Source organism: Dreissena polymorpha, chromosome 12 (genome assembly GCF_020536995.1).
Source record: "Dreissena polymorpha isolate Duluth1 chromosome 12, UMN_Dpol_1.0, whole genome shotgun sequence".
In the NCBI taxonomy this organism is placed as follows: domain Eukaryota; kingdom Metazoa; phylum Mollusca; class Bivalvia; order Myida; family Dreissenidae; genus Dreissena; species Dreissena polymorpha.
The window spans coordinates 74038564-74056653 of NC_068366.1; the positions used below are offsets into that span (position 1 = coordinate 74038564).

The 18090-nt window shown below is 31.4% G+C and overlaps 1 protein-coding gene across 2 annotated transcripts in view; it reads left to right on the forward strand.

The window, feature by feature from the left end:
• Positions 1-18090, forward strand: part of LOC127853387 (carboxylesterase 1C-like) — a 42829-nt gene that overhangs the window by 6288 nt on the left and 18451 nt on the right. The window contains exon 1 of one of the 2 annotated variants that reach the window (XM_052387888.1): positions 15894-16024. The exons of the other annotated variant lie outside the window; for it this stretch is intronic. The gene's annotated coding sequence lies outside the window, so the exon portion shown is untranslated. Of the gene's footprint in view, positions 1-15893; positions 16025-18090 lie in introns of those variants that run through there. 2 annotated transcript variants of the gene reach the window in all.

The window sequence follows — 18090 nt, forward strand, 5'->3', positions numbered from 1 at the left end:
GATACAAAATGCTCGTTTTTATTATTGTTTTGCATATCTATTCATACGACACATGAACACTCCAATGGTGTTCACGATAAATGTATTATGCTTGAGTGAGTTTATTATATGATTGCATTGTATGGTAAAATAAAACACATGTAGATTCAAGTAATTCCTTTAGTACGTTCGTAAACTTAACCGCAAGTATTCCGTCGGTAATGAAAAGAAAGATGATCACATGTTTTATGACGTAAACTTTGCGGAAATTTACATTAAATTAAAGTTTTATCGTGGTTTTGTTCAGATGTTTAGATCATTATTTTTTATATACAATGCAATTACAAAACCACATTGCAAGTTCGATTTTTGTGATGTTTTTGTGCTACCTGTGTTGATATAAATCTCATTAATTGCTTTATTAAATGCTTCATTGTGGTGAGAATATGCATTTATGCGATTCAGAAGATCATAACTGCATCTTATAAGTGTTTAATTTTAGGTCAATTGTCCATCTTTTTGGCTCAATCTGCAAAATACTTGCTGCTGCAGGATTATAATCCCGAATTCTGCTAAAATAAATCTTTTTGGTGTAAATAAGTGTAAAATCATGTTAAGTAGTTGGCATTTGTGTATAAAATACATCTTTATGGTACTTTACCCCCATTTTAATAATGTTAGTAATTAATGAAACTTTTATTAAGCGAAAGGGATAAAAATTTAGCGTAATACAAAGTTTTATTGTTATCAATACTGGGTGCTCTTAAATATTTAATATATTTATTAATATATTATTCACTATAAACTGTACATACATCAAATATAATAATTAATAATTTTAGTAATAAATTATACTCGGAAATGAGTATTTAGAGAGAAATTGAAAACAAACAATAATACACAGACGTCCAGTGAACGATTATATCTCAGTCATATTTTTCAGAACTAAGCTTTTATCGAAAGTAAATATAAAGTTCCAATTAAATGATCAATAATCAAACCAATAAGAAATTGAGAATGCAATACAATTTTAAAATAGGGTAAGGTCTACATGAAAACTGAGAGGGTATTGAACCCGAATTCTTTTTTTACCGTTATCTAAACAAAAAATGATTAATATTATAGCAGTTAAAGATTTATTCGTTGGCAAATATAAAGTAACAGATGATAACATTCTGTCATAAGCCTTCATTAAAAGGATCGTACGAAAAAAATGCATTTTATTTATCAATTTAAGTAACAATATATCAATCAATTGGTAAAGCTATCCACGTGTTTTATTCAGTTTTATGATTACCTTATTTGTTCAATCATAGATCACCCCTGAAATCAATTTTGTTTCGTTCACGCATTACATACAAATTGTGTTTGAAGTAAATAAAGTGTTTATTTATCTTAAATCAAATCAAAGATACTTGTCCATACAAGAATAAATCTTCTATTTTACACTGTTTTTGTTTGATGTATTCTAATTGTAAAGTGCACTTCAGGCATAGGAAAGCATGACATGCAGACACCATGCAGATATAGGCTGCGTGTCGGGTCAGAGGTGTTAGCCGTATCAGATATATGTCTGTAGACAAATGGGATACGTAACTATATGTAATTCTAAATGATAAAGAACACGCTAGAATATCCGCCTTTAATAGCGTGTCGATTCGATGAGAGTGAAATAATTTACCTCATAATTATTATTCAGCCTTGAACTTAAAAAGGTAGACAGTGTTCGCTTTAAATCAATATTATTTAAATAAGTGCAAGTACACATGTTCTGTAGTTGCCAACTATTTCAAACAATATGTAATAAGAAAGCTTTCGTTATGTATTTGAATGATTATTTTGATAGCATTTACATTTAAACGTGTATCCACATTTTCACAACTGGTGGTTAGCGTGTGGCAGTGATATTAATTAGTGAAAACATCATTTTGAATGATAAATAATCATATTTTAACGAAAAATCTTCTGAATCTTCTTCTGAAAAAAAACCCACCATCCAATATATATATATATAGAACAATGTATTTAACTCGAAAGCACCCGAAAACAGGGTGCATCGCTTTGAACAGCCATTACTTCATCAATTTTGCAGCGATTTTCACGATCTTGGTCTTATTCAACGCATAAATAAATTTCCTTTCTGAAAATGTACATGTCTTGCAATATTTTTACAAATACTGAGTCAACTTTTAAGAAATAACACGATACACAACTCGCGTGACATACTTGACATCGACCATACCGGATCTTAGACTGAAATCTTCACGGAGTTAAGGGCATTTTCCCTGCAAAGTTCACGGACCTCGATACCATAATTCAATAAAACGTATGAATAAACATTCTTACCGTGCTTGCCGTTGCATTATGCATCAAAACTAACTGTCCAGCGCCATTTGAAACCTTTTTTCACATACATTTCAACTAACTGACATTTTAAACACATGAGTGATGCCATTGGTCCAATGCGAAGGTGTGTCTTTACACCTGGAGATTTCATTCATTAATCCTGTCTGATCGCTGTCAAGTAGGTCACGTAAATTGTGCATCGTGTTATTTCTTAAAATTTGACCCAGCATGTGTAGAAATATAACAAGATATATACATATCCATAAAGAAATTTCATTTCTGCGTTGAATTAGACCAGGTTCATGAAAATCGCTGCAAAATTGATGAAGTAATGGCTGTTCAAAGCGATGCCCCCTGTTTTCGGGTGATTTCGAGTTGAATACCTTGTTACAGATATATATTTGATAGTGAAAACATTTTTTTTTTCAGAAAAGTTTATTTTTCGTTATAATATGATTATGTATCATTCAAAATAATGTTTTCACTACTTAATATCATAGCCACACGCTGACCACCTGTGATTTTCACCCGACTCTGTTGCGTGTAAGCATCTTAATGCAAGGTGAGTAAAGTTAATTCCCCTCAAGCGTAAATGCTTATTAACTTACCCATAAAACGTGATCAGGTTCCAGTTAAGTCAGCAGTAAAAATGTATTCAAAATGCGCCTTTGTAACTCCTTCATAATTGCTCTATTGCCCCTGAAAGGTATAAGTGCAGCGGAATAAAATTGATATGTTAATTTATTGCCGCAATTTCACGCGCTCAGTAGGTAAATCGGTATTGAAGAGTCGAAAAACGTATATCACATAATGACATCAATTAAAAAATATGCTCCTCTCAACACTTTGATCATTTATGTAATAAACTAGAAGATTTGGATGGTAACTATGTGGAAATTGCGTACATAGTTGTCATTCATCATGCAGAAACGAATTAGTATGCCTATATTCACAACGTTTAAAATGAAATTAAAACGATATTGTATCGCTTGTCTTTATGAAGTTTTCGGATGAGTCTTATATACCAATTACACTTTTAAAATGTAATCTTGAAGATTTCCTGTTCAATGACAAACTGAAGGACACACGATCGACACTCGAGCTAAACTTGTCATTAAATTATGGGATGAAAAACACGCCTATATGCCATTGGTGGCTCATTACGTGTTAACGTCATTACACGTTTATAGCTTTACAAAAAACGTCAATGTTACGTTGTTTAAAACATAAGAAAACAAGAAACCGAAAACCATACAATTTCAAAACATTGTTAAACAAAGTTTAAAAACTTTTAAAACGAGATAAAAAACGTATCGTTGCAACTCAGGTTCGCTGTTTTTACCTTTATATATAATATAGGTTCACGGAATATGTACTAAGTTTTCGACGAATGATGAGAGAACGGACTTTTGGAAAAGAAATACAACAGTTTAATACGCCAGGAACATTGATTTACTTGCTTCTGACCAGACTTAAAGTTGAAATAAAAATAATTAATACAGCTTGGGAAGCATCATTACATTATATTTGTTTTCTGTATAACGTGTTTATTTGCGTAGAAAAGCATTTTTTAATACGTCTTCGCACTCTTTTATTTAAAATTTAAGTGGTACTTATTGGCTCTCGTAAAGTGATGGCATCTTTGAAGACATTAAATCAAACCAAAACCTTATGGATACATTTTTTTTGTAAAGAAACTTTCAGTCTTTCTAGAAATCGTCCCAATAAGCCAGAATAGGCAACCGACATTTGTACGGAATCCCGTAAGTACAATAGATATAAAGATTTATAGATGGATAGATTTATTTCAACATAAATTGCATAGATTTACATGGCAGCAAGTTACATAAACACAACAAATAATTAAAAAAACAACCTGCATGTATAAACAAAGCCATGTCAAAAAAACATTATACGTTAAGGATTGCACAATAAAGGCAATTAAACCCTTATTTTATTGTGGTCCTTTAGATACAATATTGTATGACATAGGAGACAACGTTTTATAGCACAGTATATAATAATATCACAGTATATAATAATGAAAGAAATATGCCATATTTAAGTTATACTAACTTTTGCATAGAATATATCCTGATAAGTTCTAGACTTTACATTATTAAGAAGTTATTACATTTTAAGTGTTTAAACGTTAAACATAATATTTGCCATGCTATAAATAATCATACAGCAACTATATAAGACACAATACATCTATCAATATAATCATTCGTATTAAATCAACAGTAATTTTTTTAAGAGATGCATATTAAAAATCGACCTGTCTTAAAAATGCTCACTGACACTGTGTTTAAAAGATGAGATACTTTTGACATCTTTTATATGCTGAGGAAGAGAGTTCCAGAGAGTTCAACCATGGAAAGCAAATGACTTTTTGCCAGACCCCTTGACCCTTGAAATGGCATTTCTATTGCAATAATGCATGTTAAGATCGGCATAAGGTGCGTCTGACTATGTTCTAACTCTGAACCTAGTATTCCTATTGTGGATATTACTGACTGGAGTAAAATTATCTTCCAAATATAGTGTAGCCAACTTGAAGCTAATTTTAAAAACATGACAAAGTGTGATCTGGTTTACTCGACTTTCAATAGGCAACCAGTTATCTCAAGTAAAATGTTCTTTACCTATGTGAGACCTAGGATGCAAATTTAATCACCTATGAATGGGTTGATTGTATGCCTATTACTCGAAAGTACGACGATGTTGTTAGTGTAACCATCCACAAAGGAAGGCGACATAACGTCAAATGATCACATGTAAATGTTTAAATCATTTTTTAACAATGAGATATTCAAGTTTGAAAAGTGTTGCGTTTGAAAAGTCTCCTAGTGTACGTTTAAGAAAACTAATTCGATTATGATTAAATCGTCTATAATGATATGTGAGACTAAATATTGTTACGTGAAAACAAAAACAATTTATTTTCTGTTACGTATCTTTCCTTTGTTCCGTGTGATATAAAACAATATGTTTTATAAATTTGATTCAAATATCAGTGATTGACGTCTGAATAAATGAAAAACAGTATCACCTTTAAAATGGTCACTTGACATCTTTTGCATGATGTAAAAGGTGTGTATGAAAATACTTTCGAACTTAATTTGATGCATTTGTCGCATATCACAGATTTGTTGCGTATTCAAACTATGGTTAATTTTATATGGGTATATGCACATAGTAACATTATCTGAAAACGGTTTAGAGATTTGTCTTTCGTTGGAATAAAATTTGTATTACAGTAAAATCATGATAATCATATACGCAATGATATATTCTATCAATTAACATTGTCGGTTATTCCATAATTGATAGTTAATTTCAATAAGCATAATTTATTTTAATACAAATAATGTCATTGATAGCGGTACTATTTATTTTTTATATTTCATTTTGACCCATCTATCAGATATAATCGGGATGAGGGATATATAATTACAAAAGCATCAACAGCAGAATTTAAACTGTTGTAATTTGTCGATATAGCACATATTTCTTAACCAAAGGAAAGACAGTTTCAATTAAAAACGTCTGAAGTTATACTTCAAATTTTGTTTTGGGGTAAACGGGCCCAATTTGTAATGGTAATGGTGCACATGCCATCATCATGTGCGATTTTTATATACATGCTTTTTATTTGATGCATGTTAACAATAAGTATGAAATAATCTGTCAAAATCTGTATTTTTTATACTTTTTTATACAATGCTATGACATTTGTATGAAGCAAACAGTATTTCACATACCACTCAGTGTATTTCGTGGTAATAGTGTGATATACTGACGAAAACAATAGAATTTTTAGCTATCACTGCATAAATGTCTTTTGTGTTAATAGTCTGATATATTTATGAAAACAATTGAATCTGCATATAAGGCGCTATTCATATATTGGGTTGTAATCCTTTATATTTACGAAAATAATAGAATCTTTACATATCGCTCAGTGAATTACATGGTCATAATAAAAAAAATGATTGAACAAAAAAATCTTTGAATATCGTTTAGTGTATTATGTGTTCATATTCTGATATATTGATAAAAACAAAATTATCTTCGAATAGCGCTCAGTAACTTGTGTGATAATATGCTGATATGTTGATGAAAACAACATAATCTTCAAATATCGCCCAGTCTATTATAGAGTAGTTATAATTTAATATATCAATGAAAGCAAGTTCATCTTAAAATGCTAATCAGTGCAGTTCGTGGTCATATTCTGATACTAAACAAAATATACTGTCCAACTTAATTTCCTATAATTGTCTTGATTTTATTTTTCATTTTGGCCTTATATTATTGGGTACTCGAGCCTTCGTTTTGAACGACTTTTCTATTATGTGGCAAAGACCTAGAATACACAGATTGGAATCTTCTTATCCGCTATAGCTATAGTCAATAAAATATCGCGGCGGGCGTGACTCCGCGAGAGTCACGTGACATTGATTTTGAACATGCCGGTGTACCTATAGATTCTTCCCTGTTCCAGCTACTGTCGGCCATTTTGTCACGAATTACGAATTATTTCTTCTAGGTATTTGTACGTGGTAATGACAGTTGCTGTGTGCATTTATGCACATTGACAAATAGGCATCAAATAGATAAACGTGAAGTAATGGATAATTTGTGCGTTCCTGTGAGTAAATGATTGAACACAATCGTTTTATTTTGCTGAGTATGCGAGAAACTTGATATTGAAGCTCTAACATTAGCTATTTGACATAAACTGTTGTTAAGACATAGGACACTGCCATCCACAAACGAATCAACAAACAGCGGCGAAAATTGTTTGAAGACGCATTTGTGTTCAAGCAAAAATAAATGCCTTTACGCAAATATTTAGAAGCATGCTGCGCGTGTATGTAGAACAATATGACCGCGAATGTCTATTTCGAGATGTAAAAGTATTGTGGATTAACACCTGTAAATATTGTTATATAAGTCAAACAGTTATCGTTATTGTAATAACCAGAAAAATACACAGCGCATGCAAAGTATATGAAATGTAGTAAAAATGAAACTCTCGCAACAAAGACATTAGAGAGTTTATTTTGTCATCCGAATGACTTTGATATAAGGCAGCTAACAGATTGCCGATACAATGCATGGACATACATTCAACATAAACTTAAGGATGAGAAAAACAGTGATTACTGCATTGGAACGCTCAATTCAAAGCACGAGGAGTTTTATCCACTATAAATCATCCATTTACCGTCCCCTCCCCCTGTTGAAAGTGCAAATGTATTTGATTTAATGATGGAATGTAAAAGCATTAGGTGTTGTCATATTTTGTTTCTACAATGAAAGGTAACTTGATCTCTACCTTAACCCATTTATGCCTATTAGACTCTCCCATCCTTTCAAGTTGGATCAATTTATTTCCAAAATTAGGGATATCTAGTATATTTATTTCTATATTTAGAATATTTCTTACAGAAAATTCATTGAAGCAAACAGCGCAGACCCTGATGAGACGCCGCATCATGCGGTGTCTCATCTGGGTCTACGCTTTTTGCAAGGCCTTTTGTTCTAGAGGCTAGGCATAAATGGGTTAAACAAGGTTCTCACCATAAGTAAATAGCAGCGAATATGTTTATAATGCTATTTGTTTCAAGGACAATCTTATTTGAAGTCGCGAGGTCGTTCACGCCAATTGTAGCAGGTAAACTATTCTGGGGAAGCCACTAAGTATAGAAACACGATGCATAGAATATGATCTGTTTCCAAGACAGCAACAATACAAGCTTGTGAATTAGTGTTACTCGCTAATAACAGTTACTTATATAGGATGTTATATGGTTAAATAATTTGTCCACTTGTTTATATTTGGCACACAAGCACAGTAATGTCTGGAACAGATAAATACGGTTATTGTAATAACTATATTCTATACATTTCTTTAGATTTAAATAAATGTTTTCAAATAATTTTCTTATTTAAACCGATAAGCAACTATTAATATAAATAGATGATACACATTCTAATTGAAACTGTCTCGTTTTTAAAATATATTTCTAAACATTGATTGAAGCAAACCCTCGCTATCTTCACCTTCTTATTTGTTGCTAGGTACATTATCTCAATTTGCGATTCCCTACTACAAAACCTGCTTTTGTAATTGTTTTCGAAAACCTTTAAAACACTTATGCTGGCAAGCGAGTATTTAAAACAAATAACATGAATGTCATACATACTCGATCCTGTCAGTAGCTTTATACAGCCAAGCTTGTCCTGCAATACATTCGATGCTCATATTTTATTTTTACCATATCATTCCTTCCCAGGGATATGGAAATATGATCACTATAGATTCAAAAACATTGTTGACACTATCACTTTTAAAACTCGGAACCACGTGTTTTCAGCTGAACTTCGACTAATGTTATCGTTAGGATTATTCTCAAACGTGTATCTATGTTTTAAAAGGTTATATTATTGTTTCCGTTATATGTTTCTTTATTAACGAATCGTTCTTTCAAGTTCCAATGTTTTTATTATTATTTTCGGCTTGTTATATGTGTACATATATATCACACCAGTTGTTTGATCTTGTTGGTTTACTACCACAAGAGTGTTACAAAAGTGTTAAGAGATGATTTCATAATTCTCGGAACCTTATACAAGAACCATAAAATTAGCAATTTTAAGGTGATTGCCTTCCCTTTACGTGTAGCCAAATGTACAAGCGTCAACTTGATAACGCTATATTCCGATAGTAGTTTTTTACTTTTCCGACAGTATTCTTGGTGTCATAATTAAGATTAAAAAATGTAAAAACAAATTGAAAGTTTTATTTGTGAATTTTAAGAGATTCAGCAAGGCAAATGACAAATAAATGCATATGAGTTTCCTATGCTGTCTGACGTCTTTATTAACGTTAAAAGCAAATATAATTATCATTTCGTTTAAGATCAGTTTTAAGTTTTAAAAGAATCCATACACATCTGATAGCGTAATTCATGTGATTGTATTGCTTAAGTAATTCATGTGATTAAATTGCTTAAGCACATTGACATCGAAAATGGGCAATTTTAAATGACACGTCAAGACCTTTATGACTAAATTAAATACGTTTTGTAAACAAATATATGCATACATAAGGCTGTGCACTGATAACACAATGTCGATTAATCAGGCTTTTTATATATCCTTCACAATTGTGAGGTGGCACTGACAATTTGAATTCTGTGAACTATAAATTAACTTTCTATATAAATATAGATATGAATACTTTAAGTACATACTGGCTGTGGACACAGAGAACAATGTCTATTCCACCCGAAATTAATCTTTTCGTGTGTCAAAAAAGTGTCACATCATGTAACATTGTGGATCAATTGTGTCACAAAATGCTTCTTATTTAAATTAAACTTAATTAATATGCATGTGTTTATATAATTTAGTACCCTTTTTGCTATCTTATTTTGTGAACAAATTTATTTACTTTCATACTTTTAAAAAGCGATAAATATAAGTAAAACATAACCTCTATCAAAATATAAATGTTCTATTCATAAAATGTAAGTTTAAATGTTGATACTGATATCGATCAATGCACTCCGTAGAATAATTAAATGCAATTGAGAACAAATGCAATTGAGAAATGCCTATTGAAAAAAAGATAATAATATATAAAAATTAAAAATAGTATTTTATCAATTGCATTTATTATTTTATAAATATTTTTGTATATAACAAATTTACGTAATCTACGTATGTAAATCTGCATTTTTTTTAGTAAAAATACTTCTCAAATAGCTGTTTATTTGATGCTTTCCGGTGGCTTATAGAGAAATATCAGTGAATTAACTCTGATAATTTCACTGTTTACTGTGAAATGTCCTCATTTTTTGACGAAATGACGTCATTATCCCAGCGAAATTCTTTAGTTAAACTCTTTATCAATGTATATAAACGGTGAAAAAAGGATAAAATAAAAAGAAAATTTGTTAGATTCGATTGAATATCGATTTTAATTCACTCGTGATCATAGAAAATAAATATTATTTTCTATGATCACTCGTGAATTAACATCGATAATCCACCGAATCCAACAAATATCCTCTATATATGTAATTTATATTTTTACAACGAACGTCACCAATATCAGCCTTGAATTGTGCTTATTGCATGACTATTTTGTATTACTGTCACGATGAATGTATAAGTTTCCGTGTTTGATTACAATTTAAAGTTATTGGTGCGTACCTCTCAAGGTATGGTCTAATTTATCTCGTGCAACAACACAAAAACTATGGAAAATGAGGAAAACAATCAAAGCGTATAATGTATGCTTTAACGCTCACTAGTGTCAGCTAAATGTTGTTAATATATACAAATACCACAAATACTTTGTATACAAAACTCTTTTTATCTGCGAATCCAACATAGCTGAATGAAAAGGTGTAGAGGCAAACATAGACCTGTGTGTATTTCATACGGATTCGCTTTACCCCTTCTTATAGAAACACAAAACAGATAAGGAAAGCATTACATACACGTGTACTACCATCAAATTGTAGTTATTTATGTTTGCCTATTACAATGTTATTTGACTAATTTGATTACCAATAGGCTGCTGTGTCAACAGTGATACAGATTTCAACTGAAACGAGTTCTCAATTCGCACCATATTTTATTTGACGAGTTCAGTTTTTTAAAGTAAGCAATCCCTTGATTAGTCTTCTAAAACATTTCCCGAAAGACTTTTATATATTTAGGTATGGCATGCCAACGAGATTTATATCGTTTTTATCACATACTTTTTAATAATCAAAGAAAATTAATATTTATGTAATAATACAAACAGAAAGTTGTTCACATAGCTCGACGCCACATGATGTTGAACATAATTTCAGCAAAATATTATAACCGATAGTCAAATAAAAATTAGCAAATAATGAAAACGCTCAAAAAATTTGTTTACACATTTTTAAGATAAACATTATTTGAATTGATTAAAATTCCATTAAAACATAGCATGTTGTAAAAATAAATGTCATATGATGTATATAACTTTGTAATATCCTTATTGCCGCCAATGCCTTAATTGACAAACTTCAAAGTATGTCAGCATATGTGAAGAAGTCCATTTATGAACAAATAATGTTTAAAAATACTCTTAAAATAGTTATTAAATGCAACTATTTTTACCACTTAAATTCAGTTAAAGTAAATTGGATGTAATCAAGTAACAAAATTAGTTCATTTTTTCCATAAATAACGAGACAATTTTATCTGCGTAATTCGTCTTAATCGATTAATACAGATTATAAAGTGACGTCAAGAAATTGTGCATTATTATAAATTGTTTCCAAGTGAGTTTGGAGGAGGAAATTAGTTTAAATGACATTGAACAACTAAATACTGGAATTTTCTAATTAAATAGTATTAAAAATAAAAGAAAGACGAATATGCTCTATCAAAATATTTATTAACTTGGTCAAGATGAACGAAAACGGCTTTAAGGAATGAGTAATATTTGAACAGATATCAATTAAATATTTATATGGAAAAAAGTTATTTCAATTTTCTACAATTCAGTCATTTACTTTAAGTTAAGTTATAATCATATTATGTTTGTCAATTCATTGTTTAAAAAAGTTCTGCACAAACACTAATTTATTAAAACGCGGACAATATATGTTTGGAATGATGCTAAACTATTGTTTTATTATTTGGTTGTTTTGAACCAAGAATATTCATGTCTGTCTTATTTAACGAGCACTGAGCTGGTATTTGAATGGTTTGCATTTACACGGGAGAGAGTATTTATGTGTTATGCATTGATACACAATACCTTCTCTTTACACATATTGTTAATAACGATGCACAATTTTCACAATTATTGCAAATTAAATGTATACTATCCCTTTCAGTTTAATGTCTGCGATCCGATTGATGTCTTCAGTACGCAGACAATTACCCTGAAATGTACGAGTTTCGGCTTTAATTGGACAATAACTATATCGAGAAAAATCACATCAAAGGCATTACTGGTGAATTACCAGGAATATCTAGAACAGCTGAATAATGGAACATAATCCTTGTTTCCTGTGCGTTGTAAATATCTTCCTTTTTAAATAATTATTCATCTGTAAGGCAAACATAATTCGCGCTTGCTCTATCATGAACCTTTTCTAAAGTCACGATCTTGAACTCATCGTATTTGGCGTTTAAGATCTTAAGAGTCAGGCAACGAAATACATAGATGACATTTATTGTGTGTTTAAAAAAAAATTATTATGATATTTTGATACCGAAGAATCTGGAGTCGATGTGTAAACAAACACAAAGTCGGATCTGACCTTTAAATTTGTTGATGACTATTCTTCTTCGAATGCATTCACACCTGTTTTTATTTTATGTACATTATTTTAACCTGTATATTTTACAACCTTGAAATTGTTTTATTCAATAGCAGAATGGCTTTTAGAACGCTAACTCAGTAATGATATATTATAAAACCAGTGTTTTACATAATAAACGCATATGTTAGAATATTAAAAGGTGAAGACTTTATAACGTCAAGTAATAACTTTCAATGTATTAACTTAAAACACAAACATTCATTATTCATGAACAATAAATAAAAAATATTGAATAAAAAAAACATACTAGTATACAAGCTAATAATGCTGTCATCTCCGTAAAAAGACTGATGTTGCTCAATCGGATTCACATAATTATATAGCAAACTGTATACACGATAAATACGGCTTTAACAGCGAAATTAAATAGAATGATAGTAGTCCGTCTTTTGTGCTGATATTTCACTGTTTAAACCGTCGTATGCTGCAATAGCACAACAACAGATCGTGTCTTCAAACAACAGTATCTCTTGATGTTTGGCATCACAGAATGTGCTAATCTTATAATGTCGCTTTGCATCTTAATTCAAGATAAGACTAGATACCCAAAGATTAGGTGCACTTTAGGAAAAAAAACATTTCAAGTTGAATTTTTCTGCATCTTAAAATTCCAATATCAATCTGAAGAAACATGCCGATTCCAAAAGAGTGAAATGGTGTAGGAAATCATAATAAAGAGCTTTTAACATGAACAGCTCATAGTGTTTGCCTTTAAAAGGACATTTTACTATAATATACGAGGAACGTGTTCTGTCCTTTTTTTCAAATCCGATTCCAACCGATATTTGTCATTGAACGCATTTTTCATTTAACCCTTTCCCTATAAGAAGCAAATTGAATATGGCTTTTGCAGCCAGCATAAAACCAGAACAGCCTGCGAGTAACTCGCAGTCTGTTCAGGTTTTGTGCTGTTTGCTGCTCATCATTATCTAAGGGTTTGAAATGAAGCATTAAAAACTGGAATGTATTAAGAAGGTTTTAAGTTTATTGTCACTTTCTAAGGGACTGCAAATGCATGAATATACGTTTCTAAGTGGTAAAGGGTTAAACTGAAGCCGCACTCGCTGTTGTCACGCGTAAACCTCATTCTGTGAGTTATGCTAATATCTTGATACTTGTAAGTTACCCATGCTGTCAAAGTCCACTTAAGTCAGTGGTAAAAATGTGTTCAGAATGCAACTGTGTTACTGAGTGAGATTGGTTATTGCCTGAGTGCCGTCCTAATAGAGTGGAATAAACTTGATAAAATGTTCATTGACTTCCGAAATATCACGCGCTCAGTAGGTAAATGTGTATTCAAGAGTGGGAAAACGTGTGTTAAGTAAAACATCGATTAAAATATCATTAGTTTTAAACGCTTTGATCAAAGTGTTCATATATGTAAATAACGAACTTGAAAATTGAAATGGTATTTTATTCCATAACATGTCATTAAATAAGCAGGAACGAGTTATTTTACCAATGTCCAATACGTGCTGAAGAAATTAAAATGAAATTCATATCGAACTTTGATCGCATACCTTTTTAAAACTTTCAGAAGTGACTTGTAAATAAATTACAGCTAAATATCGGTGCAATTATCGTAATCTGCTAAGGTTTTTTCTCCCCATTGACAAACTGAGGAACATACTTTCAATAATTGAGTATGTCGTTCAATCCAAACTTGCGTACCATTTGTGACAAAAATGAAAAATTACAAAAATCATTGAAATGGCACAAAAATTACACTTGTGTCGCTATGGACAACGATATATACATATGCATATCACCAGGTACAGACAACAATCCGATGTCATGGCAATCGTAAAAGATTAAACATTTTAAAACGCAAAACAAAAAGCACTCTGTCAGAGCCGATGTTTGCTTAATAAAAATGGTACAGATCACCGAGGGTATCATCTAATGATTGATAACGACCTTTTAGCCCCTCCCCGACCCCCCCACCCCCGAAAAAAAATCAGAACGTTTAGCTTTGAGGCTATAGTGCGAAGGGGTCCGAAGTGTACTTTTGCTTAAATTATGCCGCATAAATTTATAAGTTTTAATAACAAATTATATACTAACAAAAGCATAAACACAACGGACGTTTAGTAATTGTATTGTTCGTGCATACTTTTAACTCATTTCCATGAGTTGTTAACCCATTGATGCCTAGCGTCTAGAAAAAAGTCTTAGGCAAACAGCATAGACCCAGATGAGACGCCGCATGATGCGGCGTCTCATCTGGGTCTGCGCTGTTTGCTTACAAGGAATTTCTGTAAGAAATATTCTAAATATAGAAATAAATATACTAGACATCTCTAATTTTTGAAATAAATCTATTCAATTTAAAATGATAAGAGAGGCCACTAGGCATAAATGGGTTAACATCACTCGACATTGACGTCAATTTTAAAATTTCCCACAAATACCATAGCTTTGATGAGTGATATTAAAGGCACCGATCTATTAACATTAACTAAATAATTTGTGTATTGGTCTTAAAAACGTTCTTATTGAGCAATCACCCCAATAATAATGTATCGATGAAGCTTTTGTTGCATTGTAATATAAAATATGTTATCAGCATCTTCTGAAAATGATCATCAATTTACAGTTCACTTACCTATTCGTAATATAACTAATTGGTGTTAATAAAAGAAATCTTTAACGTTGAAATGGATAAGATTATTCAACGAACTTTACAAAACCAATTTTGTTATTTTACACGCAATCGTATCATCGTTATCAAGGTAGTTGGTAGATAAATCACCCACTAAGCAAGTCTTCTCAATTATAGCAAGGAATGGTGAGGTGTAACATATTATTGTTTTCGCGTTTATATAATTGTATGTGAATATATTATCACATTCGAGCGATACCTCAGTAACTGACATATGAATGAATGAGAAGCAGTTTTACATTTTAAATCCCCCTTTGAAATTCTACCCATGCAAAAACTTTTAAATGGGAATAAAGTTGAAAATAATTGGAGCCATTTATCACCTCCTTTCATGTTATTTGATGTTACGATAACATCTTGACATAGCGCCTCCCTTTGGAAGGAAACTGATCATCTTTACCCTTTTTATCATCAAAATTGCGATTTGACTGTTAAAAATTAGGTATCCTTATAATGTTTGCGTTGTTACGTGTTATAATCGTTTTAGACTTACTATTGATGTATTGAAATATCGTCTTTAAATTAAGAAAGTAAGTGCGCATTTAGTTTATTACATTTTATATAGGACGTGGATAAAACTGCAGCCAGTATTATACTACTTTTAAGTTACCTACAACGAAATACTTCATAATTGCAATTACCAGTGAGTAACTTAATTATTTACAATCGTAAGTATTTTCTTCACAAATATAAATAAATGTATGAAAGGACAGATTTTAACTGTGGAGCCGTAACACTTGCGATACTTCTAAATCTACAACCTTCTGATAAGCACTTTCTTTGCGTATTCTAGTGCGTTAAACAACATTTATAAACTATTATTCAAATAATGGCTAGCGATTTCATTCGTTCATTCGTCAAATAATTGTTAGATAGTATTTTGCCAAATCATTATTATAAAGACATTGCTTTAAGGAACTAATCTGATCTCACGTGTCAACGTTGAAAACTAAAGAACGATATTGATCGTCGTATGGGAGATGTTTGAGGATATTGCATATCTAATCATGGACAAAAATCCAAACTTTAACCGCTTGACGGAAATTGAAACGAATAATACTTCGACTAAAACGCGTCGGTTAATGAGGATGGTGTTTGAAACACTTGAGGAATTAATTGCTAGTTGCATTTTTTTTAAAATAAAAACTAGTTACACATATTCTGTTATAACTACTCGGTGACAGAGGAAACCAAAGTTCCCGTGCACATTATGTTCGGGAGGTGTCATCGCTTCTAGCAAGTCGGTCACTTGCGACTCCTGCAAATGTAAAACTCACATACACTGCACTGGTTTACAAATAAAAACAACGATACAAACTTCAGCATTTCTGTGCATGCAGTGCTCAAATCCAAACTCCAATAGAGCAACCATCAGCTAACATCATTCGTAATTTAAACGATTCAACCAATTTTCCAACGGATGAGGACCTTAACCAGCAACAGGATCAAACTAATGGTCAATATAGACCATCTTCAACAGCAAATAGTGACCATTTCCAATGTTTTGTTAAAACAGGCATGCACTTTCTTTATATAAATGCTAGATCCTTATATCCAAAAATTGAAGAGCTGAAAATTATTGCTCAAAAATCTAGAGCGTCTGTGATATCTGTGACTGAAACTCACCTAGATTCTTCCGTTACCGATAGTGAAATTCACATTCCCGGATATACAGGCACAGAGGTGGAGTATGTGTTTTCATAAACAATAACTATGCCTTTAACTTTAGTGAAGATATTAATTGTAATAACTCTGAATTTTTGTTCGTCGAACTGTTACTACCAAATAACAAGCCTATTTATGTCGGAACTATTTATAGATCACAGCGTTATACACAATTTAATGAGGATCTTGAAAGTATTCAAAAAATGTTAAGACTCGACTGTGAAACAATTATTTCAGGTGACACCAATATATGTACAGAAAAGAAAACCAGTCAGTTGTATAAAGAATATAGTAGTACTTTAAGATTATTCAACCTAGACCAAATTATTAATGAACCAACAAGGATTGAAGCTGATTGTTCAAGTACTATAGATCATATCTTATGTAATAACAAGGATAAAGTTGTTCAGTCTGGAGTAATATCTGTTGGTCTCAGCGACCATTGTCTTATATTGTGTACAAAAAATCTACTAAAGTTCGAACATTTTCTCACAATACATTGACAATCAGATGTCTCAAAAACTATTGTAAAGAATCATTTGTTCAAACATAACTGGAAACCGACTGGCACCGATGTTTTTTATCTGAAAATGTAAATAACGCATGGAACATTTTTAAAGATTTATTTTTAAATGTTGTAGATAGTGTTGCTCCGATCAAAGAAGTCCGTCTGAAATCTATGTCAGAACCTTGGCTTAGTTCGGAGATTTTAGAAAATATGAAACATAGAGATACTTTATTATATAGATTTAAAAAACATGGTAAACCTGGAGATTTCAAAATGTTTACAAAATATAGAAATCACGTTCAAAGAGAACTTAAGTCAGCTCAGTCTGAATATTGTTCTAATAAAATAGAGGAAAACAAATTTGATACCAAAAAGCTATGGCAGAGTCTAAAATCTTTAGGGTACAAAAATCCAAAAAAATGACTCACAGAACGTCGTTTTGAATATTGATGGTAAAACTTGTCATGATTCTTTTAGTGTTTGCAGTGCTTTTAATGACTGTTTTACCAGTATTGCTACACTTTTGGTTCAAAAAC